Genomic DNA, 16,360 nt, shown 5'->3' with positions numbered 1-16,360 from the left:
GCATCTCATGGCATCCTGCTGACCAAAAGCCCAGGCTGCTGAGGCTGCCATCTGCCCACAGTCTCTCTTAGGCAATTAAATCAGTCTCTTAAGGCTTGGAACAAGGGGGATGTCAGCACACTTTCCTTCTTCTTGGAGGGCAATGCCTATTTCCTCTGCTTATTCGGAGCAACCCATCCTTATGGTCTCCAGGTGTGGGAGAGGTACAGGGAAGGGAGATGGCAGTTTTTGGTGAGACAAAGGATTAGAGACTTAGTGGGGTAGATATGGGGAGGGTGGGTGGTGGGGGAGAGTAAGGGAGAGACTCAGTGCTATAAAGGACATGTATGCTAATTTTGGCAATCCTTAATTAAACCATAGGCTGGAAAAGTTCCATCATCATCACTGCCCAGCTTTCTGATACAGACACTTATTGTTTGTTTTTTTTCTTTGATTAGTATAGTTGTTTGAAAGCATTTTCTTTCTTTGACTACTAATTTATACCAAGAAAAGTAAATGTGTCTGCTTTGGAAATAAAATATTTTCAAAATTCATTAACAGTATTTATATACCCCTTCCCCACCGATGTCTATTCCTTTAGGGGATGGATGGGGGGAGGATGGGTGAGGCTTTTAAGGGTGCGATTTTTATTTGGCAAGAGAAATTATGTCTCATCAGAATCAGTTTTCAGTGAGGGGATTCCTGCAAGTCTCTTTTTCTGGACCTGGACTGTATGGGATTGTGGTAGTTCATTTTCATTGTCAACTTGACTTGATTCAATCACCTAGGCGACACACTTCAAGGTGTGTCTGTGATGACGTTTGCAGAGAGGTTTAACTGAAAAGGGAAGATCTACCCTGAGTGTGGGTGGCACCACCACAATACCTGAGGTCTTAGAGTGAGTGTAAAGGAGAAAAGGGGCTGAGCACCAGCATTCACCTCCCTTTGCTTCCTGACTGTGGCCACCATGTGCCCAGCTACCTTGTGCTCCTTCCACCATGGATACAACCACTCTCCTTAACATCATCCCTGCAGTGATGAGTGGTGACTTTAAAATAAATCCTGTGTTCCTTCAGTTGCTTTGTCAGGCTCCAGTCATAGTGATGAGAAAAAAAAAAAATACCCAGCACAGAGTCCCTCTAACACTGGGCAGCTTCAGAGGCCTCTGGGAAGGAAGAGGGAAAAAAAGCAACTTTCTCTTACTTAGGGATTTTTATAGAAGAATTCTAGTGGCCAACATCCTGATGTCTCTGTAGGACTGAAAAGCCATGTAGGTGCCCTTGAGTCAGACAACAAAGACAATAGACACTGAAGGCTATTTTTGTTGTCTATTTTTTTTGTTTCCATAGTAAGTTTAGAAATTACTGTGTTTTTTGTTTGTTTGTTTTTTTGAGATTTGGTCTCATGTATTCCAGTCAGCCCTTGAACTCTCTATGTAGCTGATGATAAACTTGAACTTTTTACCCTCCTACCTCCACCTCCCGAGTTATAGGATTATAGGCATGTGCCACCAGGCCAGCTTTATAAGTTAATTTGTTTAAAAATATTATTTCTTTGAGAATTTTGTACAACATGTTTTCATCATATTCACACACCCCAAAACCTACTGGATTTACCCCTCTTTCCATATCCATCTATTTCATGCTCTTTAAAATAAAACACAAGTACAATTTGTATTGCCCATGTATTCTTGGATGTATGGAAATTACTGGAGCATAGTCGACTTAATAGGGATTAAACTCTTAGAGAAAGCTGACTCTCATTTTACAGAAACTATCACTTCCTTAGCTAAGGCTGGGACTTTGTGTCCACCTCCCTTACCTATGCTGAGATCTGGCTAGGCTTGTGTTTGCACAGGTCTTGTGTCAGTGGTAAGTAGATAGATGGTTGTTTGTACTTCTGTGGGTCCAGTGGACTTCCAGGGATATGGGAATTTTAGTTATAAAATGAATACAGTCTTGCACAAACCGAGATGAATGGACCACCACCAGAAAAGAGTACAATTCTGAATCTTTAGAACCAAAGACTGGACTCCTGCCTGTTTCTTCTAACCGCCTCAGACGCAGACATTGCTTCAACTGGGTTTATTTAGGGTTCTATTGTTGTGCTCATGAATCCCAACTATCACCACACAGTGAGGTAATGTAGCTAACTAATAGAGCAAACCAAATGCTAGCAATGTAGGCTAGCTGTTTGCTAACTTGCCTTTGAGAGGTTGAATATGCATTCTGTAGCTCAGAACATGTCTGGAAAGTCCAAAGCTTGTGATTCATTATTAGATCCAGATTTTATGGTGTAAAGGTCTAAGGAAAAACTGAAGGAAGGCCCCAGACTCAAGTAGTATTCAAGAACAAAGAGTGTTTATTTATCAGCATGTGGGGTTGAACTCCAGTACAAAATGTCGACAACCCTGACAGGAGCATGCAGGCTCCTTTTAGCACAGCTAGGGGAATTTCAGGAACAGTTAGGTCATACATAATTTGTCAAGCAAGCAGCAGTTATACTAGTATACTTTTAATTGGCTGAGGTTCAATTTTACCATTTTTGGACATACTTGAGCAAGTTTGGGCGAGTTTGGACAAGACTCAGCAGTGGGGGTTGCAGGATTTGTCCTTGAGACATTATGGTGCTGACTTGGGCCTTGTACAAGCTCTCTCCTGGTCCCTGAATGTAAGGGTATGTTGTTGATTAATGGCCCTTTGTTGGGAGAGAAACCTGTCTTGCCCCTCTCAAGAAAACTGAAACCTAAATTCAATTGTAAAAGTGGGAAAGTTTAAACTCTTCGATGGATGTTTAAGAGATGATGACATCTCATTATTTTGCATATATATATTTGCATATATACAGTGGATATATATATATATATATATATATAAATATATATATTTATTTATATTTATATATAGTGGCAAAACAACTCTTGGGTCATTTGTCTGACTTCTAAGTTCAGCTAGACAGAATTCAATTTCTTGTCTGTCTTTCTCTTTTATGTCTGTATAAAATTCGATTGACCAGTTAGGTATCTGCAACAATGAAGAAGCAGATGGCTGATAGTGTGGCTGGTGATGGGTGACTATCAGCATGCTTTAGTAAGTAATGATGGAGAATTAATCTGTTGTGTATCAAGGACTCTGCATGTGGGTGGAGTATAACATTTGGTAGAACATTACATAAAGCAGTGTAAAGTCAAGAATCAAGAGTTTGGTTCATAGAAAGCAAGCATGTTATATTTAGTACCACATCCTATGTGACACTGTTCCTGGGGAGGTGAACAAATGTCTACTCACTCAAGACTGAGACCTGATGACAGACAAAAGAAAGCATATCACCAAAGTCCAACCTGGTGAACCAATGTGTTTTGTTTAGGTTACTCAGAGCAGTATGGGACAGGGGTTACTTACAGGGGCAGAAATGGCTCAAAGACAACTCACCAAAGTCCCATCCCGACATGGGTGGCTGCTCATGAAAGCTGGCACTCTGGAGTTCACTCATGCCTTATAGGCAGTTCAAAAGGTCAGAAAGTGTCTTTTCCATGCATTCAAGTTTATCTAAGCTTTTTCAAGGCAGCTTGGCTAGTGCTGTGGATATTGCTCTGATTGGTTAATAAATAAAACACTGATTAGCCAGTAGCCAGGCAGGAAGTATAGATGGAACAAGAAGAGAAGAGAATTCTGGGAAGTGGAAGGCTGAGGCAGAGAGACTGCCAGCTGCCATGATGAGAAGCAGATGTTAAGATACCGGTAAGCCACGAGCCATGTTGCAAAGTATATATTTATAGAAATGGGTTAATTTAAGATGTAAGAACTAGATAGCTAGAAGCTTGAACCATTAAACTCAAACAGTTTAAATAATATAGAAACTATCCAGCTATAGGCTAGGACTGAGACTCTCTCTCATACTGCTTATGTAAGTCTGGGAGGGAGGGATGGAGTGAATCTGTTCAGTTTCAGGAACTTCCTGAAACTATTGAGTTGTTTACTTTCTGAGTTCAATGAGCTCCTGGCAGGAGGAATGTTTCCCCTCCCCTTAGAAGATCCTATGCCTTAAGGAGCTTCCTTCCATGATGGAAGGCTTTAATCTCAGAGGAAACTGCTATACAACACTACACAAATAGCATCTTAATGAAGATTTTAGAAATGATGTTTATCAGGAGTTAAATGAAGGAAAATCATAATCACAGGGCATATGCCCTGAAAGTTGATTAGATGATTATTTAAATGCAAAAAGCCATTGTGAGGTATCAAGTTTTCTTTAAGTTAGAAATATTACAAAATTCCATGAAGGAATTCTAAATAAAATAGAAATATCAACCCCTCCCTCCCTGAATACAGTCTCTTTTAAAAACTTTTTTAGCCTTATGTTTCTATAAAGCATATAGATTAAGCATTAGATTGGACAAATTGCAGTTGTTCTAGATTAGAAATGGTTGTGTATAATCAGTTTTATGTGGTCTGCCTTATAATTCCTATTTGTGTCTAGTTGAGGGAGAAATGGAATTGAAAACTGAGACAATGGCTTACTGAAGAAAGACAAGGATGTTCTATGTGGCTTTCCTGATCCCCAGTCCAATCTCATTCTGTGCTTTTCTTCTTTTTCATTTCAGATCCAGTGATTCTGTGCTGCAATTTTGGAGAAATGACCAGAAATCTGATGACATTGCTCCTCCCAACAGACAGAGTCTGAGTATGTGTTCACTTGTGAACACAGAAAGCCTTGTGACCATTTTGACCAATAGACTATAATAGAATGAAGCTACATGAATTCTGAGGGTCATAAGAGGCCATGTGGGTACTTCTTGATTCTCTTAGAATGTTCATTCTTAGGAATCCCAAACAACATGCTGTATGAAGTCTGAACTACACATAGGTGCTCTAGGCCACAGTTATTAGAGAATCATCTTGGCCCAAACCCCAGGGGTGGACATACAGGATGTTTCCCTAGCCATCTGAGAAGCCATATCAGGGGACCAATGGCATGGCAGATGTTGCAAACAGATAATATTCACATCTGGAGTTTGATATTTCTGCATAAATAATGAGAAGACTTAAGGAACCCTTTTCCTTGATGTGGTTGGGACTTCTGGTCCTTAGCATGTTCCATAGTGTTCGGCACTAACCTTGGGCGGGTTGAAGATCTAGCAAGTGTGAAAGGCAGAGACTGGAAGTTGTATTATTGATCTAAGTAAATTAACACCCCGGTCCCATTCCTGGGATGTTACTGTACCCTTTTTAACCCATTTCCTCTGTATATGATGCATGACATTACACAGTGATATAATAGGTAAATATAAAGTGAATGACATAATAAATAGAGTTGTTGGATTTTACTTACTCTTAAAATCATTTCTAATGTCACTTGAAATGATCTGGAGAAAATGGTGTTCACTGGAATTTTCCTGAGAAAGAAAAAGGCATCTTTAGAGAATGCATTAAAAAAAAAAAAACATTTATGGGGCCTAGAGAGGTTGCTCAGGGCTTAAGAGCACTTGCTACTCTTGCAGAAGATGTAGGTTCTATTTCCAGAACCCACATGGTGTCTCACACCCATCTGTAGTTCCAATTCCAGGGAACCCAATGCCCTTTTCTGGCTTCTGAGGGAACTGCATACTTGTGGTGCACATACATGCAGGCCAACTATTCATAAAATAAAAATGTAAAAAAGTTACATATCTTTATTTTACGTGTACACATGCATACTACAACACATCCTTAGAGGTCAAAGGACAGCTTATTGAATCAGTTCTCTCCTACCACATGAACTTAAGTCATCAGGCTTGTCAGCAAGTACCTCTCCCAATGAGTCATCTCACACCCTCCTCCACTTCCCTGAAAGCATTTTGTAAGCACATGGGGTTGTACATGTGGTCCCTGAAGAGTGAGGCTATATCCTAATTGTGCATGACACAGGAGGATTCTGTTGGTTTTTCCAGAAATACAGAGAGTATTTCTGGACACACTTTCTCTATATAAGACTTCATGGAACTTCCCTAGAGTCCAAGATACTTCAACTGAATGGGGGAATTTCCTATGGAAGCCAATGGGGGTCTGAAAGTATCAGGGCATCAGAACTGGGGATATAGAAGCAACAGGCCCAGGAAGAAACAGAGGAAATGAATCTTTGAGCTCATGGGTGTTGGGGGGCACTCAATTGAACTGAGTCTCTGAGTGGCAAGACCATCTCAGGACTAGTTTTTTTTTTCCTCCTTTCCCTCTTTTTCTTCCCCCTTCCTCCTCTTCCCCCTCTTTCTTTTTAAAAACAAAACTAGAACACATCAGGAGCAGCTGATTTAGTCATATCACCGAGAAAACCACTGATCCTGAGTCTTTGGCCTCTCAGCTAAGTTTAAACAATCTTTTTTGCCTGTGAGCGTTTCTATTACTTAGTAAAAATTTCAGAGATTTTACTCACAAATCCTGGCACTTTCTCCAGAAACAATATTATTGGCAAGGAAGGATTGATAAAATAAAAAAATAATGTAAGAAATATATTTGTTTGCCTAGAATATAATTTCTTTTCACACTGGCCCAATTTCTCCTTAGATCTTGGGTTTGTGACTGTCTGAATGACAGTGTTATTATTTCACCTTAGGTGATTTTATTTTTTCTGTTCTAGGAAACAAGCCATAAGTCAAACTCTAGAATTTGTTTAAAAAACTTGCCAAGGACTATATTCAGTCAGAGTTAGAAAACAGATTTCAGGTGGACAGAACCAATAGACAACATAATAAATACCAGTAAATGGCCAAAGCCTTTGTTTCCTCTTATGCTTAATTACACAGATTCAATGATTTGTTACTTTTCTTTAAAATTTATTTCTTGTTTACTTGTGTGTGTGTGTGTGTGTGTGTGTGTGTGTGCACTTATATGAGTTTCTGTGCACTATGTGCACACCGAGGCCAGAAGATGACACCAAATCCCATGACTCTAGCTGTGAGTCAGCAGGTCAGTGCTGTGAACTGGGTCTTCTGCAAGAGTAGTAAGTGCTTTAAAATGACAAGCCATCCCTCCAGCCTACCTTTCTCACCATGGTTATTAGGAAGGTGGTTGGCTTTGAATCAGGCTAGGCATGAGACATCTAGACATAGACTTTTCATGTAATCAACCCAAATATTCTTAAAGGAACAGCAGGGGACAGTCTCTATGATATACAGCAAAGACTCAGCTTTGGGGGTGACAGTTGATAGTAGGGGTAAAACAAATACTGGGCACAAGATAATAAGCTCTAGAATGTAACTTTAGGGAAAATGGTGGCTAAAATAAGATTCCTCAGTGAAAATAACACTAAATTCCAAAGCTATTAACCAGAGAAGATTATGTCCAGTGAAAGAAAATGAGCATTTATTGGAATACTCATTAAGTGCTAATACTTAAATATTCATTGTCTTTTTAAAGGCCCATAATAATTTTGTGACGTGAGTATTACTATTTTCATAGATGAGGTCATGAGGGTAAAGAAATACAAATGGTGGCTCTAGGATTTTGTTTTTGGTTTTGGTTTTTTTCTTTTGAGACAAGGTCTCACTGTGCATCCCTGGCTGGGCTGGAACTCCTAATGTAGACCAGGCTTTCCTTGAACTCACAGAGGTCTGTCTTCCTCTGCCTCCATGCCCCGCATTGATCTGGTCTTCTTATTGTGTCTCCTTAGCTTTTAAACATGTTCTTTCTCCTCAACCAGGTCTCTAGATTGATACACTGGACTCAGAACAAGTTTTGCTTCAAAACCAAATATAAGTGATAAAGCAAAGGAGCTGCTGTGAGCCAAAAAAGAAAAGTTTCAGTTCTACACTTTTGTTTGAAGTTGGCCACTGTCCATCTTCCTTTGCTACTTTGGTCCCTTAGAAAGAACTGAGTTCATTAGCAAGAACAGCATAGAGAATGGGACCTGTCACAGTGTGTTTCCATACAGAATGTGGAGACTGAAGACAATAGGTAGGAGACTGTGAAGAAAGTCTGGCTCACTTCCTGAAGGGGATTTGCAGTGTTAGCAGCATGATGGGCGAGCCAAGGCGTTTCCTTCTCAGCCTGGCATCAGGACCCAGGTGTGCTGAGTCCCGAGGGACTGACTGAAGCTCAGAGTGGGTGCCCAGCTACTAATTTATAAGCTTTGCTTTCCCGTGACTATGAAAATAACGGTGCCAACCATGCAAGGTCCTAAGATAGACTTTGTAGACTGACAGTGTGTTAGTGCGTCAATGGAGGGATGGTACTGAGTGACTGGCAGGTCACTGCAGGAGTGTGCAACTGTAGCAACCAGCTATTGTCATCTGATAGGTGATGACAACAACATTCTTGTTATTTAACAACATTCCCCAAAGTTTCAAATAGTTCTCACTCCTTTTTAAAAAGATTCAATGATAGTCTAAATTATTATCATAAAAATACATTCCAATTACCTTTGCTGGATCCTCACATGGCCCTGCTCTCTTGATATTGTCCCGAATATGGAAGACAGACCTGCTAAAGATGTGTTGTTTTGAGCCAGGTTCCTCTGTGTAGCCTAAGCTGGCCTAGGATATGCAGGTCCCCTTTTAAGATTACATTGCCATACCTGTCCATCATAGAATCCTGTCCTTTGCCCATCTCCTCCATTAATATAAGTCTCAGATGTTACAGCTCTCCCAATTTTGGATGTTTATTTCTTGTAGCTGGCCTATCTACTCATACTATATCTTCACAACAGGCCTGGGCTGTAGCTCAGTTGGCAGAGGGCTTGCCTAGCATTCTCAAAGCCATAGGCTTGATCTCAAGGACTTTATAAACTGGGTGTGGTGGTGCATCCCTGTAATCCCAGCCCTTGGGAGGCTGAGGCAAAAGGATGAGATACAAGATCAGATACATAGTGAGTTCAAGGCCAATCTGGGCTACATAAGACCCTGTGAAAAATACCAGCAGAAACAAATCCCCTAAAATAGAGCACACACAGTCTAGCCTGACTTTCAGGATTGACCTGAAACTAGGAAATTTTTAAAAATTAGGAGTATCATTGGCTAGAGATTAGTTGGTAGGGAAATACACTTGGTATACATGGGGGGAAACACTTCTATAAACAAACCTGGTTAAAATGAGGCATATAGGAAGGGGCTGGAATTGCATTTTCTTTTGGTTAAGAGAAAACATTAGAAGAAGTATCTCCTAGGTGAAAAGCTGTGGTTGTGATATATAGTTTTTATTAAGAGTAGAAATACTATGCAGGGCCATGGAAATGAAGCACTGGTATTTTGAAGTGTTTAAAAAGTCTCTTTCAAATCATTTAATGATAAGATAGCCTGAGTGGAATTCTGTCTGTTCCAATTATAGTTTCTGTTACCTAATTGAGAGATATCTAATATGCACTTGCTGTGTAAGAGTTAATTGCTATCATTATTAAGAATAAACAGAATAAGGGCTGCAAGATGGCTCAGTGATTAAAGCTTGCCACCCAGACTGATGATCTGAGTCTGATGAATCAGCTCTGTCCAGTTACCCTCAGACTACTGTATGCATGCTATAGATTTGCAGAGCCTTTCCCACACATAAATGATAACTAAATAAAATAAAACAAAATGTAACAAATATTGAGAATAAAGACGGTTTCAGAATAAGATAGTTTCTTCCTTTATTGAGCATTTGGTTTAGCTCCTGTTATGAAATACTCACACAAAGAAGGATGATTTACTGCTCAAGGTTGTGCTCAGCTGGTAGCTGATCTTATCCTTGGGAGAGTTTGTCACAATAGCTTAGAGGTCCACAGGTAGCATTAACTCACATGGACTTTTCCTTTTCTCATTGCTGTGACCAAGTGCCCGAGAAAAGGTGGCTTATACAGGAAGGAGAATTTGTCTTGGCTCACGGTTTGAGAAGGCAGTGTCAATCATGGTAGGAATGCATGGTGGCAGTGGCAGCTCCCAGCAGCAGCGGCTGGTGTGTGAGGTGGTCCTTTTGCCACACCAGCCATCAGGAAGCAAAGAAAGGAATTCCCGTGCTTGCCTGTCTTCCTCCTTTTCTCATTTTTATTCAGCCTGAGACCACAGCCTGTAGATCAGTGCTACCCACATTCAGGGTGAGTCTTCCCCATCTGTTCAACCTCACTGAGAATCACTCACAAACACACATCCAGGTATGTTTCCTGGGTGATTCTGTGTCCAGTCAAGATGACAATGAAAGTGGACCATCACATCAAGTTGAAATTAATCAGTGCTATTTACATCTAGCGGAGTGAAGGTTCCCTCCTGGCCAGAGCCCTTGCTAGAATATTCAGATTCCTGTTTCCAGTTGTCTTCCACCTTGCTCAGGGACACAGTATTGAACGGGCATGCCAGCACAGTGTCTGTACTCAAGTACTTTCCAGGAGTGCTTTTGATAATTTACAGTTGTTTAAAAATTATGAAAATCATAGCTGAGAAAAAAAAAAAAACATTGCGCATGATGTATTTGATGAGGCTATGCAGTTAATTCTCTTTTGAAATGTAAATATTCTTTTCCAAACCAAAAGGCTGGTGAATGAATAATAATGACTATCTCGATGTTTTGTAGTAGAGAGCAAAGGAGTCATGAGCTTAAGTGGAAGGATGTTGTAATAGGCTGCACCTTGTGATGTGATGGCTGTGGAGAGCAAGGACCCTGAAAATGCCTTTAAAAATTACGTTTATTTATTGCTATTTTAAAGCAGTGTGTGTGTGTGTGTGTGTGTGTGTATGCACATGTGTACACGCAGAAGCCAGTTCCACAGTACACACATTAAGGTCAGGGAACGACTTGTAGGAGTCAGTTCTCTGTTTCTACCATGTGGGCCAGGAAATTGAACTCAGGCTGTAAGACTTGGCAGCAAGTGTCTTTACCCTGGAACTGTCTCACCAGCCCAAGAATGCCTTTTATCAGATGGTGCAGAGTTGGGGTGGGGTATGAAAATCTAGTAGACCTTATAGGCAGTCTAGCCATGCTCATTGAAAACACTCCAATCTGTAAATTTTGGGGATTACTTGTAATTTGTGGTAGTATGAGCAGAAGAAAGAAGTATTGGTAATATTGATAATAAGTTGATCATTGTGTTATTACTTTTTTTTTCTGTGATAAAATACACTGGCAAAACTACTGAATAAATAAGTACTTAGAAGGCATCTTGATAGCATGTCAGTTTACCTAAACAATAGTAGTAAGTTCCTTTGGAGTCCATGGTCTAACTTGCCGTGAGCTATTGACCAGGTTTACAGCCCCAGGCTTGAGTTCTTTCCCAAGAGCAGATCTCAAATACAACCAGAGAGCCGTTGGTTGCTCCTATAGCAGCAAGCCACTACTGCACTAGTGGGCATGTCTTTGCTTGCAGGGTGTTACAGCTCTCAGGGTTCATAGCTGCATAGACTGCTGAGGACTTTTCTGGCACTATGTATGCTATCCAGCAGGGAGTGAGTTTCTAGTTCCAGCTTGATTTTCCTATACCCTACAACCAAGTGCCTGGTGTGTTCAGCAGCAAAATCTTACCATGTAGTTCTGATAAACACCCAAGAACAGTAATCACCTGAGTTGTGTTGGGAGCCTCTGAGGTTCCTGACCAACAACACTGGGAGGTATCCTGTATCTGGCACAGAATTTTCCTTTGATCATCCATGGATTCTAGGATTGACCTTATTCACCCTTATAGGGTACCACCATTCAAATTATTAAAACAACATGTATTTAAATGACCTTCTAGAGTGGTGGGTTTCCTTCTATCTTCTTATATCCTTAGCTTTGGCTAACCCTTCTCCTTACATCCTCTTCTGCCTTATTCCCCATGTAAACCTTACCACCTTAGTAGTCTCCTGCTACCTTTAATTTCACATGAGCTCTACTATTGATGCACCCTTCAGGCCACTCACCTCTGTGGTCTATTTCTAGCTTTCTAGTCTTACAGATGTTCTAAGTTAAACAAGAAAATAAACTCAGAGGTGTGATCCCATGTGTTTGGAAACGGGGAGGAGTCCATGGCATTGGAGGGGTCCTTGGCATTGGAGGGGTCCATAGCACTAGATGGGTCCTTGGCATTGGATAGGTCCTTGGCATTGGAGGGGTCCTTGGCAGCAGGAGCATGTGCCACCTGCTTGTTCACATCTCAGCTGACTTAATTATCCCTGTTGGCATCCTACATCCTAACACTATCACTTTAGGAGTTAGAGTTTCAGTATAGGCTCTTAGCATACCATAAGGACCACAACACAACCCAAGGAGCATCAGATCATGTCATGTAGATCTCAAAGACAAGCATGCATGCAAGGTGGTAACATTTGGCTGGAGAGAGAAATAATGGAAGAGCATGGATGTTTCAATCTGGGGCCCCTTAGGCTGATTCCTAAAGGAAAGGCAGGAAACACTGATAGCCAAGCCCATGTCTTCTGCTTCCATATCCTGTGATTCGCACAGTGCCACTCCATTTACTCAGCAGGTGTTCTACACAGTCTTACAAGAAATTTCATTTACAGAGAATGTTTTCTTAGGAAATAACCCAAATTGAAGTTTGAGAAATATAAAACAAATTTGTGAGTGACAAATGCTTTTAGAAATGAATTTTTTTCAACAAAAGCAAAGAATCACGTCTCAATTGCTTATGATTTTTGGAAAAAAAAACTTGTGAGAAAAAGATGCAAGTGTGAGAATATTTATAAAAAGAGCCTCAAGTACAATGTATTTTAGTAAGTATGTGGAAAGAAATTACTCCTTATTCTAGCACCAATGTGGTCTATGATGTAATACTACAAGGAAATATACATTTATGGGGGGTTAAGGATATAATTTTATTGTAATGAATTACCAGTAGATCTAGGGCTTTAAGGATTAATCCAATATTATGAACACACTTATTTTAAGACTCTTTATAATTCACTTATTTTGTTGTTTTGTGTTTTGAGACAGGGTCTTACTCTATATAGCTTTGACTGGTCTGGAACATACCTCGAACTCTGAGAGATCTGCCCATCTCTGCCTCTTCCATGCTGAGATTAAAGATGTGTGCCACCATACTTGGATTATTTTTAATTATTTAAGTTTTTGTGTTAAAAATAATAGAAAAAGCAACTAGCAAAAATTCCTATCAATTTTTATTTCCTCCTTTCCAATGCTGAACCATAGCTCTGAAAATACTGTTAATAGTTTTTTTGACTTGCCCTCCAGAATATCACTAGGCATATTCATGACAATAAAACTATGCCTCATTAAAATTTTTTCTTTAAAAATGTATTTATTTTATGTGTTTGGGTATTTTGCTTGCATCTACGCCTGGTGCCCTCAGAGGCTGGAAGAGGAGGGCATTGGATCCCTTGGGCCTAGAGTTACAGAGGGTTGTGAGTTGCCATGTAGAATCAAACCCAGGTGCATCTGGAAGAGCACCCAGTGCTCTCATTCACTGCTGAGCCATGTCTTCAGACCCTATGCCTTGTTTTTAACCTGTAGACATATTTGCCTTGCTCTTTATCTTGTGTGACATTTCCCTGTCAGTTTGTGGAGAGTTTTCTAATTTGCTTTGTTTTATGACTACAGAGCATTCAATTGTTGGGATAAACCATCTCCTCCTTAACTCATCAACTTCAAGAGGCATTTGTTGCTTTCAAATTCTTTTTTTAAAAGTTTATTTACTTATCATTTATACAGTGTTCTGTCTGCATGTATACTGCATTACAGAAGGGGGCATCAAATCTCATTTTAGAGGGTTGTGAGCCACTATGTGGTTGCTGGGAATTGAACTCAGGACCTCTGGATGAGCAGCCAGTGCTCTTAACCTGTGAGTCGTCTCTCCAGCCTCCACTTCCAAACTCTGATGATGAACCTCATTCACATCAAATCATCTCAAATATTACTGTGTAGGAGAGTTGGTGTGTGGAGAAAGGCATTAAAGATTAACACTTTCATGAAAAAGCCAATGGTTGGAAAAACTGGAACCCTCCTCCAGCATAGCTACATGTAATAAACAGAACATGTGAAAAAAAAAAATAGCTCAGCTCTACAAACTTAGGGAAGGCTGGCGCTAAGTAAGTAACCTGGAAAAGATTTGAACTCACATGGCACAGGGGTGTCAGAGCTTTTTCCAAGTTCAGTGGCCCGGTTCTTCCCTTCAGTGTACCTTCTTATCCTTCTTAACAAATCTTGGAGGATGGAGAGATGGCTCAGTGGTTAAGAGCACTGGCTTCTCTTTCAGAGAACCAGGGTTCAATCCCCAGCACCCACACAATTTCCAGAGTTCACAACTTTCTGTAACTTTAGCTCCATGGGATCCAATGCCCTCTTTTGACCTTTGCAGACACTACATGCAAGTGGTGCTTGGACATACATGCAGGCAAAACATATGTAAAATAAATAAACAAAATATTAAAAACAAAACAAAACAGACCATCTGTATGCCTGTCACCATATATGTGGTCCTGAGCTGATCCATTGTTCTGACCCAGAACACCACCGGGGTTTCCCTGGGTGAGCTCCAGACTCCAGTCTACATGTGTTACAGGTTTGCATATCCACAAGCAATGTGCAGGATTTCATTGTGACATATACAATTGTACTTTATTCCTGTTCACTGTTCTTCCCTCCTGTAGTCAGAGTTTTCCTGCCTGGCCCACAGTCAGGACAAATCTCTCTAACCCGCCAGTCCCACAGTCACTCAGACCCAACCAAGTAAGCACACAGAGACTTGAATTACTTATAAACTGTATGGCTGTGGCAGGCTTCTTGTTATCTACTTCTTTTATCTTAAATTAACCCATTTCTATTAATCTATACTTTGCCACGTGGCTGCTGGCTTACCAGTTACCTTACATCCTTCTTGCCATGGCGGCGGCTGGTGGTGTCTGTCCTCCTCAGCCTTCTACCTCCCACAATTCTCTTCTCTGCTTGTCCCGTCTATATTTCCTGCCTGGCTACTGGCCAATCAGCATTTTATTTATACAGAGCGATATCCACAGCACCGCCCCCTCCTCATTACCTCTTGTTGGTACCCTCCCTTCTCTCACTTTTGTGTTCATGTCACAGGTATGTCACTCTCTCCCTCCTCCATTCAAACCTTGTCCTTGTCTTGTGGTACACTTTCTACTGCTCTACATGCATACAAATTTAAGCATATAAAGTATTCTGCGTGAGAGAACACTTGCAGTATTTGTCTTACCGAATTTAGATTATTTTGCTTAACACGATGATCTCTAATTTTCACCCATTTTCCTTAAAATGCCACTACTTAATTTTTCACAGCTGAATGAAATTCCATTGTGTATATGTATCACATTTTATCTATTCATCTCTGGAAGTGGGGAAGATAAAAAAGTGCTCACTTTTGTTGTCTGGTAAAAGACTATTTTGTTCTTCCAGGATGGAGCCTAGCATCTTGCTTCCCCTGGGGAGGAGGGTGTACATCTAGGTTGGTTCCATTTTCAGGTTATTGTGAATGATAAATGCAGATGAACAGGCGTCTCTGTAGCATACATAGATTCCATTGGGAATGTTCCAAGGAATGATACAGCTAGATTATCTGGTAATGAGGTGGGGTAGAAAGGCAGGGAGTGGTTGGGGGACATGAGAAGAGAGAGAAGCATACCACAAGGGAGAATCAAGGATTCCTGCCCAGTCACCAACTGCTTAAGTCTCCTGTTCCTTCCCACATGGAAATCTGTGATTTTTCCAGGAATCCCACAGGCAACCCCATTCATGGGGAAAGGACTAAACTCTTGTGCAGCCCTCCTGGCTCCTGCTTTCCTTAACAAGTTATAATTCTAATTCTATGCAAGGCTTCTTCAGGGCACCTTCCTTAACCCCCCTTATCAAATAAGAGAAAAAGGAGGCAGGGAGATTCCTTAGCAGCCTTTTGAGATGTGGGTTGACAGCCACGCAAGTAATATTTGTGGCTAATGCTAAGACACTTAATTGCTTACCATCCTTTGAGAAGCGTTACTCATGCCTGGTAGATCTTGTTTTCCTTTGGGAAGCACATATCTCTGATGGGGTGCATGATAGTTATGATAAACGGTGCTGGTGGCGGCACTGGTTACTGGCGGAAAAGTCATGGGCCACGGCCACACTACCAGAGTTACAAAGAGCTTTATTAGAAAGGAGAGGATTGGAGGTGGGAGAGTCAGGCCTGGAGAGAAAAAGATGGCAGGAGCAGAGCAGAGAGCAGGGAGCAGGGAGAGAACAGAGAGAGGGTGTGTGTGTCTGCGTCCAGCTTCTTAAGGTGGGTACGTAGTCACCAGCAACCCCTGATGATGTAAGATGCAAGACACAAGACTCGGAGCTGTGCATGTACAGAATCCTAACAGTATATCCCTGTCTTTCTGAGCTGTTTCCTCTTAACTCACTTGCGTGGATACCTGTAACTCAGTAACTGTCCATTGGATTTTGAGGTAGGATCTTGTATAGTCCGTGCTGGGTTGACGGCTCAGCCTCTCAGTGCT

This window comes from Onychomys torridus, chromosome 7 (assembly GCF_903995425.1).
Source record: "Onychomys torridus chromosome 7, mOncTor1.1, whole genome shotgun sequence".
In the NCBI taxonomy this organism is placed as follows: domain Eukaryota; kingdom Metazoa; phylum Chordata; class Mammalia; order Rodentia; family Cricetidae; genus Onychomys; species Onychomys torridus.
Note: the sequence above shows the minus strand (reverse complement) of the source record.